Below are 15189 nucleotides of genomic sequence, written 5' to 3' on the forward strand. Positions count from 1 at the left end.
CCTTTTAGCCGAAAGTTTGGAGTTGAGGCCTCATGCACACTGGGCGTTTTTACTGCTGCTGTTTTTGGCTTCAGATTTTTTTTTTTATTTTTGCTGCAGCCAATAACTCCCCAGCGTGTTAACCTATATGTTCCATGCACACATTGGCTGTTATCAGCAGTTTTTGGCAGGGGCGTTTTCTGGCTGGAAAAAACCCCATGACAAGTGGGTTTTGAGAGGAATTTTTCAGCTGTAAAAACAAAAAGAGTGGGGATTTTTAAGGTGCAAGTTGAATAAGTATCAAATGTTTTTGTATAAAAAGACTTTTACTTTATTAAGAAAATACAATAAAATATTTTTCACATCAAAATATAAAAAGGAGATTTATGTATGGAAGTGCCACATGCATTTAATTGCAGATGCAGTAACACAGCATAAACGATGTACTTCCCAACATGTTTCGCCCATCTGTCGGGCTTCCTCAGGGGATGCTGGTCACTTGCAGAGTACACTGCCTTCTAGCTAAAAACATATGACAATGGTTGTATATTAGAACACAACATAAATACAGAGAATATGAATTAATTTACTTAAATTACATGCATGTGCATCTTAGCTGTCATAATGCGATTGCCTACCTGTATCTCCTAGAACGGGGGGAAAAAGGGGAGAGTGGGGTAGGTCTGCCAGGATATAAAAATAGTAAAAGTTAAAGTGATCTGTATCCTTGGAGGTGTGTGGTCCCTGGCATTAAGCCAGCTGCCGTATCAGCCCCTGTGAGTGTTAACCCCTATTATTCATTGTGTGCCATGATGATGTGAAGGTTATTTCCAGCTTACCCTCACACATTAGGACATTATTGTTTCCTTTTATATGTTTTAGCTGGCCTTTTTGTATCATCTACGCTCACCTTCAGTGCAGGGCTCCCTCTGTACGGCAGTAGAATTTTTCTATCCTGGCAGACCTACCCCGCTCTCCCCTTTTTCCCCCCGTTCTAGGAGATACAGGTAGGGATCGCATTATGACAGCTAAGATGCACATGCATGTAATTTAAGTAAATTAATTCATATTCTCTGTATTTATTTTGTGTTCTAATATACAACCATTGTCATATATTTTTAGCTAGAAGGCAGTGTAATCTGCATGTGACCAGCATCCCCTGAGGAAGCCCGACGGATGGGCGAAACATGTTGGGAAGTACATCGTTTATGCTGTGTTACTGCATCTGCAATTAAATGCATGTGGCAGTTCCATATATAAATCTCCTTTTTATATTTTGATGTGAAAAATATTTTATTGTATTTTCTTAATAAAGTAAAAGTCTTTTTATACAAAAATATTTGATACTTATTCAACTTGCAGCTTAAAAATCCCCACTCTTTTTGGTTCTAAACACAATTTTTCTTGGGATGTGATGCTAGAAATTAAGCTTGGGTTCGTGCTCACATAACTTTCAGCTGTAAAAACACTCTAACTCAGAAAAAAGCTGAAAACCTCAAAAAAAAAAAAAAAAAAAAAAAAAACCCTGAAAAACTTGGCTATTCGGCATTTATCAGCAATTTTATGTCCTAAGTTTTTGTGGGAGTTCAATTTGGTTAAAAAACACTGAAAAACGCTACTGCAAAACGCTGTAAAACTCATTCTACAGCTAACGCTACTGGCTTTTTTATAACGTCCAGTGTGCATGAGGCCTAACATGGTTCAAATTAAAGTTTGATTTGAAAATGCAGACTTTTCTAAAAAGGAAATGATCATTCTGGGCATGTATAAGCTTAGACAACAAAAGAAATTGCACAGAATTTTACTTGCTTTTCAAACTTTTTTATTGCATTCCAGGATCCCTCCCAAACAGGACATTTGTATCATCATTTTTTTGGTCTTCTGTGTGTTTATAACCTCTTGAGGTTTCCCTGAGTCCCATACCTCTTCTGCCTCAGAGGCAACTGCTGCAGTGTATGCAGGACTTTCTGCTGGTTGGCATGGTCTGTTGTGCTGTGGAATATGAAGCCATATGAAGGCTCAGGAGGTTGAAGGAGTTGAGATATGCATAGTCCTGGAATGGGGCAAATAATGCAATGCACAGGATGCAATAGGTGTCTACTGCTACTATAAAAGAAGTAAAATGAAAGAGGACCTGAACTCTAGAGTGACTAGCCACCAGTAGTGTGTATACTTGCAGCAGCTTATCTCTTCTCCAGGACTGACTTTCCTTGCCTTTTTAGATCGCTGTACTAACACATCCAATGTTAGTGCGGCAATCTCCCCGCTGAGCTATTGTGTTCTGACAGGGGGACTACACCCGCCGGCAGAATATGATGATCAATCAGTGTTTTTGGTCAAATTGTTTGGGAAAAACCCAACAGGCTGGTTGTACACAAGTCGATCGATCATGTATGGCCGGCTTTAGTGCGGGGACAGATTTCTACCATTAAGTCTACTGAGTGTGGAGATCATTCATTATAACACACACCAAACTTACATTGTATGGACACTTCTGTAGTCTTTTCAAATGTCCATATTTTCGAATTTATATTGTGCGGAAGGATTTGCTTAAACTGCTTCATTGCCTCTGCTGTAAATTTTGAGGATAATTTGCTCCACAGTGCCTGCAGCCACAGAGGACAACTTTTAGCTTGTTTTAAAGCTCATTTAATGTTTATTAGGAATATGCAGACACTTAATATCAACCTGTGGGCAGTCTATTCAAGCACTGAATTGCAGCCACAACATTTTCTGTTTGGCAATTTGCATTCATGAGCTTTTGGTCACTTAGCCCCATTCACATTGAGTGCGGCTTTGAAATCGTGCAATTTCAACTGAAATCGCACGATTTTAAAGCCACATCTCAGTGTGACTTCAGGTGGACTTTGAAGACATCTGTGCGGCTTCATGCACAGATGTCTATTGAAGTTGCACCCGAAATTGCCAAAAGTAGTGCATGTACTACTTTTTCAAATCGATGCGACACCGCAAAGTCGGCGTCATACCAATTTGAACACTGCCATTGCCGGCAAAAGGGCATGACTATATCGCATGACGAACTGCTTCAATGTGAACCGGGCTTAGTGTAGGTTAACTGTAAACACACAGTGGGGGAGATTTACTGAAACTAAAGAGCACAGAATCTTCTGGTACAGCTGTGCATAGTAACCAATCCGCTTCTAACTTCAGCTAGTTCGATTAAGTTTTGACAATTGGGGCTCCTTCAAACGGGCGGTTCGCCCGACGGACTCTGCTTTGCTCAGCGGTGGATCGATTCGCTGATCCCCACTGAGCAGGTGGATGACGGGTTGGTCACCGCTTACTGTGATGAGACGGACCTGTCAGAGCCCCGCTCTCCTCTATGGGGGAGATCAGATGAAAACGGACCTCCTGTCCATTTTCATCCAATCCCATCCGCCAGATGGATGGAAAATAGGGTTTCCATCCGTCTGGATTTCATGGATAGGATTGAATCGGATAGCAGCAGGTGTCAGCGGACATGTCACTGCTGACATCCACTGCCCCATAGGGGTGAATGGAGCCTCCGATCAGGTCCACCTGAAAAATGCACAGGCAGACCTGATCGGAAAGGGGCCTTAGGCCTCATGCACAGAGGGCATTTAAAAAAATAAACAAACGAGCTGCAAAGCCAGTACCAATGCCAGGAAAAAGTGGCTGTAAAAACGCGCTTTCAAAAGCTTATGCATTGGCGTTAATGCTCGTTTAGCTGCATTAATGTTAAGCAGCGTTTCTCTGCCGTCTTCTATTTTCCAATCCCAAATACTATTACTACAGCTTAAAAACGCTTTATATGGTGCATACAGCGTTAACACGTGTTTAGCCGCGTCAGGCGTTTTTACAGCTGTAACGCTACTGCTCAAGAACGCACTAGACCTGGGGCTTTTTTTTTTTTTTGCAGCTTGAAAACGCCTATGCCACTTACAGCTCCTAAAAGCCTATGTGTGCATGAACAGATAGAATAAGATGGAGAGGCATTTTTAAGCTGTAAAAAAAAAACAACTGTAAAAAAGGCCTTTGTGCATGAGGCCTCAAACCTGGAAGCTGATTGGTTACTATGCACAGCTGCACCAGATTCTGTGTGCACCAGTTTTAGTAAATCTCCCCCAGTTTGTCCACCAACTGTTTATTCCTTTGTGGTCAATAAACTGATTATGCTTTTTCCACCCCACTTCATTTCTGATATAGTAGTATAGCTTGAATGTGCACTTTTAAAGGATAAGTTCACCTTTGGGAACAAGTTACATGTTCCACCAGTCGATCACCTCCCATGACAGCAGTACAGGGAGAAGCTCCCCCATACTAGCTGTCACCTTTTAAAATCACCGTGGCTGTGTGGGGCTCCACCAACACAGCTGTACCATTAATTCATACAGATGTACATTGGGCTCGTACATGGCCATCTGTGGGCATGCGCTCCCATTGGCCAGCGGGGAGCCAATAAGCGGGTCTGGTGGACAGTGTTAATTTCGTCAACTAAAACATTTTAGTCGACTAAATGAATACTATTTTAGTCGACTAAAATACAACTAAAACTAAAACAATTGAGATGACTAAAATACGACTAAAACTAAAATGCCATTTTAGTCAAAAGACTAAAACTAAATTGAAATTTGACTTCAATATTAACACTGGTCTGTAGTGCATGTTCATACCTCAATACCATATATAATAACATTTTAGATTTTTCACTCCAGCAGTATATAATGAGTTTGGAAATTGTAGATAAATGTTAACTAATGTATGACAATTTAATTACACCCATTAGATTTTAGACGACTAAAATGTACTGGAAATTTAGTCGACTAAATATGACTAAAACTAAAACAATTGCAGAAGACTAAAATGCCATTTTAGTCCTAAGACTAATACCGTGTACACACGGTCGGACTTTTCGGCTACAAAAGTCCGACAGCCTGTCCGACGGACTTTCGACGGACTTTTGGCAGACTTTTGGCGGACTTGCGGCAGACTTTCTTACGAACGGACTTGCCTACACACGATCACACAAAAGTCCGACGGATTCGTACGTGATGACCTAAAAAAAGGAAGTTGATAGCCAGTAGCCAATAGCTGCCCTAGTGTGGGTTTTTGTCCGTTGGACTAGCATACAGACGAGCGGATTTCTGGGTCCGGTGTAGTTACGACGTAAAGATTTGAAGCATGTTTCAAATCTAAAGTCCGTCAGATTTGCGGCTGGAAAAGTCTGCTGAAAGTCCGGGAAGCCCACACACGATCGGATTGTCAGCCAGTTTTAGTCCGTCGGCGTCCGTCGGACTTTTGTAGACGAAAAGTCCGACCGTGTGTACGCGGCATAAGACTAAAACTAAATCGAAGTTTGCTGCTAAAATTAACACTGCTGGTGGACTCTATGTCCGCCGGCCGACCGCAATCGTTACCCGCTGTGACAAAACAGGGATCTGCCTATGTAAACAAGGCAAATCTCCGTTCTGACAGGGGAGATGACGGGAGATCAAACAGATCCTGTTTTTCTGCTATACGGGAAGATGGATCTGTGTGTTGTCCCAGTGAGCCCTTCCCCCCCATACAGTTAGAACACACAGTGAGGGAACCCCTTGATCGCCCTGATAACCCCTTCCCTGCCAGTGTCTTTAGTACAATAAAAGTGCATATTTTTAGCACTGATTATTGTAGTAATGTCACTGGTTCCCAAAAAAGTGTCAAATGTCGCAGTCCCGCTAAAAATCGCAGATCACTGCCATTACTAGTAAAAAAGAAATAAATAATAAAAATGCCATAAATCTATCCCATAGTTTGTAGACCATATAACTTTTGCGCAAACCAATCAATATACGCTTATTGGGATATTTTTTTTTTTTTTTACTAAAAATATGTAGCAGAATACAAATTGGCCTAAACTGATGAATACATTTTTGTTTTTTGGAAATGTTTTATAGCAGAAAGTTTTTTACATTTACATTCTTTTTTTTTTTTTTTTTTTTTTTTTTTTAATTGTCAGTCTTTATGTTTGTAGTGTAAAAAAATAAAAACCGCAGAGGTTATCAAATACCACCAAAAGAAAGCTCCATTTGTGGGTAAAAAAGGACATCAGGTTTGTTTGGGTACAACGTCGCACGACCGCGCAATTGTCAGTTAAACTAATGCAATGCTGTATCATAAGAAATCATTAAGGGGTAAATCCTTCTGGGGCTTAAGTTAAGTCAAGTTGGGTTAAGTTGCTTTAGAAATGCATTTTGGGTGTTTGTGGCAGACGTCTTAGTGGGCATCTTGTCCTCTTGCATACCATACCAGGTTAGGAATATCTTCATACATGACAACTATCTTTTAATAAACTGATTTTTGAAAGTGTGCGGGGGTGGGGGAGTTATGGAAAATAGGGTTAATAGTGGCGTTTTTGTGTGAAGATCTCAACCCTTCCAGTGCCATTTCAGTGCACGCAAAGGAACAGAGGCCCAGTGTGCAGGCCTATCGTTTGAATGGACAGTTGGACTATTTTTGGAAAGCCCTGGCTTTAAATAGCAAAGGACTCGTGAATAAAGGGGCTGTTCTGTTCTGAGATACATGCTGTTCTGAATACTTCTCTTCTCAGCCCTGAACAGGTCTTAAGTTACCCAAAGAAAGAAAAACACTCATCGGGGAAGACGGCTTTCCAATACAAAATGCATGAGAGCCGGTGCTGACCCAGCGCAGGCTCGTTATGTGTTTCCCATACATCCTCTGTTATGATTGGTGCTTGGAAATCCAGCATTGAGGATCTTGACTTTTTGTTTTCATGTGTTGAACGTGTCAAGTTTACGTTTCCAAGTTCTTCCTAACTTAAGTCATCATCTGAACTCTCTTCAGGAAACTCTGCTTGTTAACCACACAGTAGCATGCCTCTATTTTTAGTCGCTTTTCAGATTTCTTTTTAGTGTACCGGAGCTGCTAATTTATTTAGTGTCATGGAGGGGGGAGGAGGTACAGATTCCGTTCTATCTAGACTAGAGATTGGCAGCTAACTAGACCTATTGATTGAATTTCCATTCTTCCTGTGGCCACATGACTGCTTAGACCAACCAAAAGAACCAGGATGGCAACGAAAGGGAAGAGGAGATCAGTCTTTGGAAAACAGTTACAGAGTAATAACACCCGGGGTTATACATCGGCCACTAAGGACTTGTCAGCCAAAAGACTGGTTGCTGATGGGCCTTTAAAGCTGACTGCCAACCAGGACTTTATTTCAGCCTCTTGTAATCTTTACCTCTACAGCATGGGTGCTCAACCTGTGGCCCTCCAGCTGTTGCGGGAACTACAAGTCCCATCATGCCTCTGTCTTTGGGGGTCATGCTTGTAACTGTCAGCCTTACAATGGCTCATGGGTATTGTAGTTCTACAACAGCTGGAGGGCCACAGGTTGCGCACCCATGCTCTACAGCAATATTCTGCTGACAAAGGACATGCTGAAAGCAGGAGAGAGCCAAGAGGCGATCTCAGTTGCTTGTCCTTCACTGTCCCATCAACAGGCTGGGGGGCTAGGTGATGACCATTAAAGTGTTACTAAACCCAGGACCCTGCATTCATTATATCTGGTCTCCTACAATACAGAGAACATGGAAATGCAATTATTTTAGTAAATATAAACTGCTAAAAAATAACTTTTTCTCATCAGCAGCATATAGCAGTTGTGTGACCTCAATCAGTGTCTGGTTGAAGCTTGTATGAGGACATTTAATTCTCTTCTGACTGTCCTATGAGGCTGCAGAACCCCTGACCCTCTGTCCGGACAGTGCTGATTGGCTCTGTGCTGATCACATGCACCTTCCCAAGAAAAAAAAAAAAAACTCTCTAGCAATACACACCAAACTGAGCATGTGCAGAGTGCCCCCAAGGCTCTGTATTATGAGGAGATGGATTGGGGCAGTGGAAGAAGGGGAGGATCAGAGAAGACAGGATCAAACAGTTGTTTTACGCAATGCACAGGATTAACCCCTTAGGTTCCACAGTGAGTATAACAAGCATGCTTTACTGCATATACAGACTGATTTTACTGTTGTGGGTTTAGTAACACTTTACCTTCAGTAGAAAAAATTCTGGTCACCTGGTTGGTTCTGCTGTTTTGGCCTGGCTGTGTTTTTGATAAGTGTTACCAGTGTGCTTATGTCCACTCTCAACCAAACTTTCAAGTCCTACAATGGCTGGTGTCATAGCTGATCACATGTGCAGCACCATGGCAACTGCACGTCTAAATAGAGGCTACAATCGCACTGTCTTTGGCTACAAAAGGATAGGGGGGTTTAGTTGTACTCTAACCTCCCTGTTGGTTTTCCCGAGTGCGGCTCGGGGTTAAATTTCAGGACCATTAGCGGTAACTCCGAGCTACACTCGGGATTGCTTTGTAGGATCCTGGTGCGGTATACTTACCTTGTCCCCAGGATCCTGCGATGTCCCTCCGCTGTGTCCGTGGGCTCTGTCCTCCGCCCGAAGCCTCTGTGTGCCAGGCTCCGTTCCCTGCGAGCATCGCAATGCACGGGGGCGGAGCCCGGCAGCAAATTCAAAAAATGTAAAAACCATAATACATACAGTACACAGTAATCTTACAGATTACATTACTGTATGAAATTATTTCACATCCCTTTAGTCCCCAGTGCTTTGTCCAGTGCCCTGCATGCAGTTTTATATGATATATACTGTTCTTTCTGCCTGGAAACTGGAGATTGTCCATAGCAACTAAAAAGTGTCCCTTTACATCAAAAGTGGTTTTAGACCAGCTAGAAAACAGCGATAGTAAATTAGAACACTTACAGAATTGAGCGATAAGGATTTGTGGGGAAATTCATCTTGTTATTATTATATTATTATTTTTTATAATTATTTATATTTATTATATTATAATTTATGATTTTGTGTTTCAAACTTCATCTTACCCGGGATATCTACTAGACTCTTGGTGGACAGATATAAGTGTGTTATTGCTAAGAATTACAGGCCTTCAATATAAAACGCCAAATTTCTATGTAAAATGTACCTCTTTGAGATGCAAAAATCTGACATAATCATACTGCCAGGGAGGCTACGGGCCGGTTCACACCACAAAAACACACTTCAGATCTGTTTTGGATGTGTTTCTGCATGCACATTTTTTATGACTTCCAGTGCGTTTTTTGTTGTGTTTTGAAAGCATTCCAGATGGTTTCTTCTTCTTTTTTTTTTTTTTTTCACTATACTGCTTTTCAGTGAGTTCTTGATGCATTCCAGTGTGTTCCAGTGCTTTTTGATGCGTTTTAGCACGTTCCAGTACAGTCCATGTTTTACTACTTTTTTGTTTCTTTTTTTTCTGGGACTGGAATGCCCTGAAACGGACCGCACTGGTGTGAACTATGCCATTGGAAACCATATAACCTACTTTCCATATGTTTTTGATGCAGAAAAAAAATGCACTGGACTGCATGTGGTGTGAACTGGCCCCAAAGAGAAGCTTACACTGTTAGTTTTGAAAATATTTTATTTTATGTAGAATTCATCTGTTAAAGGAAAAAGCAAGTCAGCAGTTCATAAAATCTGACAGTTCACAAGGTCAGTGCTGAATGTCTGAATCTTGATGTAGGCGGCCAGAATTATATTTAGGCCTTGGGTGACACTCTAGAAGTGAGCATCGTGATTTTATTTTGTTCCTTCGTGTTTATATAGGGCTGGAAAATGTAGCGTGATTAGGAGCTGACCAAATCACCCGAGGCTTTCTGAACTCTTTGATGGCAACGACACTTACACTCAGCACTCCAACTAGGAATTAAAAGTACAGTGGGGACAGAAAGTATTCAGACCCCCTTATAAATGTTTCATTCTTTGTTATATTGCAGCCATTTGCTAAAATCAATTAAGTTAATTTTTTTCCTCATTAATGCACACACAGCACCCCATATTGACAGAAAAACACAGAACTGTTGACATTTTTGCAGATTTATTAAAAAAAAAAAAAACAGAAATATCACATGGTCCTAAGTATTCAGACCCTTTGCTCAGTATTTAGTAGAAGCACCCTTTTGATCTAATACAGCCATGAGTCTTTTTGGGAAAAATGCAACAAGTTTTTCCCACCTGGATTTGGGGATCCTCTGCCATTCCTCCTTGCAGATCCTCTCCAGTGCTGTCAGGTTGGATGGTAAACGTTGGTGGACAGCCATTTTTAGGTCTCTCCAGAGATGGTCAATTGGGTTTAAGTCAGGGCTCTGGCTGGGCCCTTCAAGAACAGTCACTGAGTTGTTGTAAAGCCACTCCTTCGTTATTTTAGCTGTGTGCTTGGGGTCATTGTCTTGTTGAAAGGTAAACCTTCGGCCCAGTCTGAGGTCCTGAGCACTCTGGAGAAGGTTTTCGTCCAGGATATCCCTGTACTTGGCCGCATTCATCTTTCCCTCGAGTGCAACCAGTCGTCCTGTCCCTGCAGCTGAAAAACCCCCCCACAGCATGATGCTGCAACCACCATGCTTCACTGTTGGGACTGTATTGGACAGGTGATGAGCAGTGCCTAGTTTTCTCCACACATGCCGCTTAGAATTAAAGCCAAAAAGTTCTATCTTGGTCTCATCAGACCAGAGAATCTTATTTCTCACCATCTTGGAGTCCTTCAGGTGTTTTTTTTAGCAAACTCCATGCGGGCTTTCATGTGTCTTGCACTGAGGAGTGGCTTCCGTCGGGCCACTACCTCTTTACCTCTCTCACCAAGGCTCTTCTCCCCCCGATAGCTCAGTTTGGCTAGACGGCTAGCTCTAGGAAGGGTTCTGGTCGTCCCAAACGTCTTCCACTTAAGGATTTTGGAGGCCACTGTGCTCTTAGGAACCTTAAGTGCAGCAGAAATTTTTTTGTAATCTGAACCAGATCTGTACCACAATTCTGTCTCTGAGTTCTTCAGGCAGTTCCTTAGACCTCATGATTCTCATTTGCTCTGACATGCACTGTGAGTTGTAAGGTCTTATATAGACAGGTGTGTGGCTTTCCTAATCAAGTCCAATCCGTATAATCAAACACAGCTTGACTCAAATGAAGGTGCAGAACCATCTCAAGGATGATCAGAAGAAATGTACAGCACCTGAGTTAAATATATGAGTGTCACAGCAAAGGGTCTGAATACTTAGGATCATGTGATATTTCAGTTTTTCTTTTTTAATTAATCTGCAAAAATGTCAACAATTCTGTGCTTTTCTGTCAATATGGGGTGCTGTGTGTACATTAATGAGGAAAAAAATTAGCAAATTGCTGCAATATAACAAAGAGTGAAAAATTTAAGGGGGTCTGAATACTTTCCGTCCCCATTCTATAGTCTGTTAGGCAGAATTCTGTCACCTAATCTCAGCAGTAGCTAATAAAAAAAATTATGTGGGTATAGATTATTTCAAATGGGTGATAAATAAAGTGTGTTTTCCTTGCTGCAGTTTTTAGTTTATGTTATGGGTTAGGACCCAGCTCTGGCACAATATTCCCCATGCATACATTCATGAAAATGGCTATAGTAATGTTGGATGCTGTATGACCACCGGCTTGGAACCGTAGACATTCGGAGTGTAGAAATGTCATCAGCACACCAGGGATTCCCAAGGGCCCAAAGCTTTATTCACATAGTCACACGGTACACATATAGCAACACTAAAGCAACACTTCGGAGCCACGCAGGGCCAACTTGTCACTGGCCTGACAAAGGGGCCCTGCTTAGCTCTGAAATGTTGCTATTTTGCTATGTGAATGAAACTTTGGACCCATTGAGGAATCCTTGGTGTGCCGATGACATTTTTACACCCAGGACCCAGCTCTGGGCCCAGGCTGCTGCCTCTCTTTTTATGATGGAGCTCTTGGTGCAAACTTCTCGCTGGAAATTAATTTAAAATATTTGTATATGAAGAACATCAGGTATAGCTAACACATTTATGAGAAAAGGGCTCCCCCCTTCTTCAGGGCTTGATTGATGAGTTGTAGTACAGTCAGGATGAAATAACATTGAAAGCCTGACAATGTAGGAGAATCAGAACTAGGTGAAGATGACATATGCCAGTCCTATATTAAGGGACATAGGATGAGTATTTCAGGTGCATTGAACTATCCTGCTGGCTTCACTTGATTGAACACTGTCAAACAAAGGTCAGCCTAGTATAACTTCTCCAACTCCCATCATGCTCCAGTTTTTTGGCGGTGTCCTAGAAGAAAAGACACAATGGGGTTTATTTTCTAAAGGCAACTCCACTTTGCACTACAAGTGCACTTGAAAGTGGAGTCGCTGTAAATCTGAGGGGAATCTGAAATTAAGGGAATCTCTGCTGATTTTATCATTCAATCATGTGCAAGCAAAAATGCTGCTTTTTATTTTCCTTGCATGTCCCCCCTGGATTTACAGTGACTGCACTTCCAAGTGCACTTGCAATGCAAAGTGCATTTGCTGTTAGTAAATAAACCCATTTCTTACAATTCTCTGTTTCAATACTTTTTTTGAAATTTTTTTCAAAAATAGGGTCCACAACGCAGGTGGAGCATATCAAAACATTAAGAAGAGGTATAAGTGAGACATCACATATTATACCTCCAGTTATTTCCAACACAAAGGTGTGCCATATAAATGAGAAATTCAACATAAAAGAAAAAGGATTCCCAGCAATCAGTAAACAGCAATCCCACTCAGAACCCCCCCACCACCAGGGGGAACATTAGAACCAGTACTTTGCCACCACCCACCAGCATGGACCGTGTGTAAACATAATGTGCAACCACAAGTGGAAGCAACACAACTAAATGAAAAGGGAAGTTCGAATCAGAAAGAAAAGGGGGAAGAGGGGGGAGAAGGGGAACTTTAGAAGGAAGAGAGGACAAAGAGGGGAAGAAGAAATAGACAAAGCAAGGCGATAGAAGGACTGTCCGAACACCCGCCTCAATTCCTCAGTCATCTGGAAGTTGGAGATACTTAATCCAAGGATCCCAAACATGGTCAAACTTAGCAAAGTTGAGCATGATCCATGCCCGCTTATTTTTTATAACAGCTAGATCTACCACTGGTTTCTTCCAAGCGGTCGCTATAGCGATTTTTGCTGCAAGAAACGTGAATTAAAGTTTGAACATGCTTGAGAGCATTAACGACAGGTGCGTTGAGATGAGCGTTGAGATGAGCCACCTTTAGGATTTTCAACTATATTCACCATTGTCACAGAATTGATCAGGGAGTGAACTCTAATCCAAAACCGGCGCACCTTGGCACAGGTCCACCATATGTGGAATATCGTACCCGGTTGACCACATCCCCGAAAACATAGAGAGGAAACCCCCTGGTACATCTTTGAAAGGCGATCTGGTACCATCTAGAAAGCACCTTATATCCTCCCTCTGCCAAGGCTGTGTTCATGATACCCTTATATGTACGAGGATACCACTTCCACCAGTCACTGAAATCAAACTCCTCCCATAAGTTCCGCTCCCAAGACTGCATATAAGGAAACTTCGCAGACGGATAAACAATTTGTTACTGCATTGAGATGCCTCCCCTCTGGGCCTCCCCCCGGAGACATCTAGATTCAAAAGCAGTGCGCGTAGTAATATCAGCTGTAGATCTCTGCAAAGAGTGCAAGTCTGCTGCAAATGGAAATGCTCAGACGGAGGCACCTTCAACCGCTGCACAAACTAGGAGACCGGACAGATTCCTTTATGGTCAAAAAAATCACCTATTCTATACAGGCCCTTATCAATCTGCCACTGGAATTCCTGTCGACATAAACCAGGTGGGAACGCTGGGTTGTGGAACAGGGGGGCCACCGGAGTGTGGGAGGACCGCAGAGGCACAGACCTACAGTATGAATCCCAGACCTGCATAGATTGTGATAAAGAAGGGCACAGGATCGACGGACACTGCCGAAATGGGATCCACATCAAAAGGTCAATGGGGAGTGGTCTGCAAGCCTGCTCCTCCAGGGCCACCCACTCTGGTCTGCACAGAGAGGAATATATCTGAGCCAACTGGGCCACCTGCGCTGATCTATAGTATTGTTTAAGGACTGGGACCCCCAGCCCCCCAAGCTCACGCAAGGTATACAGCATACGCTGGGCCAATCTACTCCCCCTAGGATACCAAATAAACTTCAGTAACTGGACTTGAAATCTCCGTAGCTCCTAGGAAGGGACTCCTATAGGATGAACGCAAAAATAGTAAAGGATCCTGGGGAGCACTACCATTTCGATCAAAGCTTATACTACCCATCCAGGAGAGACCACCAGTAGACCATTGTTCCAACTCCTGCAGCAACTGAGAAAAAAGGCGTGAATATTTGAATCGATGGAGTGTTGCCAGAGAAGGGGTCAATTTAATGTTAAGGTAAGGGATGGGATTTGACTGCCATGCAAAACAATAATGCCCCCGGAGACTCTCTGTAAGACATCCCCATCCAGGTGCACATTCAGGGCTTCTGACTTTTCCTAATGGACGACTAAGCCAGAAATGTTTCCAAAGCGGCGCCGGAGGTGATTAAAAACTGACGGTAGGGAAGTATGTGGAGAGGACAGAAAGAGGAGCAGATCATCTGCAAACAGTACACATTCCATTTCTTACAATTTTGTTTTTTATCAATTTTGTTTCTTATAGCAATCTTCAATGGCTGCAGAGTCAATGGGGCTCGTTTTCAGCTCTTCAAATTGGCTTTTTCTCGGCATAGCCTTGGAACTCAAACCTGCACCCCACTATGAGGAAGAAGTGGGGACTGCCTGTAATGTGTTCTGAGGGCACTGAGCTCTTCTGAGGCACGCTCTAGGCACTTATGGTATAATGTGAGAGCCAACCGAAGAGTGCTTACAGATTCAGGGCTATGGTGCACCTAATTGGTTGAGCCCTGTCCCTGAAGACTCCTTAGCGCGCGGGTCAGCAAGCCATCGCGATCTATCAATCGGTCGCAGGGAGCCGACAGGTAGATCATTAACATGCCCCCCCCCAGCCTCTGCTGCTTTCATGTTCACTGCAGAGCAGAAAGCAAGAGGCAGCATAGTGCTGGATGGAGGGCGAGGGAGGGAGCTGCCCAAGTTAAAATTTTGACTTAACCAGCAGGTCAGCATGTGATTGGTTGCTAGGACCACCTAACAATGACCAGCCTGTTATTTAGAAAAGTTAACGCCAGCAGCTCCTGCCTTCTATCCAGCACTATGCTGTCTCCTGATCTCCAATCTGCTGCACACACCCTGTTAGGTAGGCAGTGCTACTTACAAAGCAGTGTGTGTGTGTGTGTGTGTGTGTGT

General features: G+C 42.7%; 1 protein-coding gene across 2 annotated transcripts in view; it reads left to right on the plus strand.

Annotated features, from left to right (window-relative positions):
* Nucleotides 1–15189, plus strand: part of FAF1 (Fas associated factor 1) — a 473366-nt gene that overhangs the window by 121079 nt on the left and 337098 nt on the right. The window lies entirely within an intron of this gene.

This window comes from Aquarana catesbeiana, linkage group LG07, assembly GCF_042186555.1.
Source record: "Aquarana catesbeiana isolate 2022-GZ linkage group LG07, ASM4218655v1, whole genome shotgun sequence".
Lineage (NCBI taxonomy): Eukaryota > Metazoa > Chordata > Amphibia > Anura > Ranidae > Aquarana > Aquarana catesbeiana.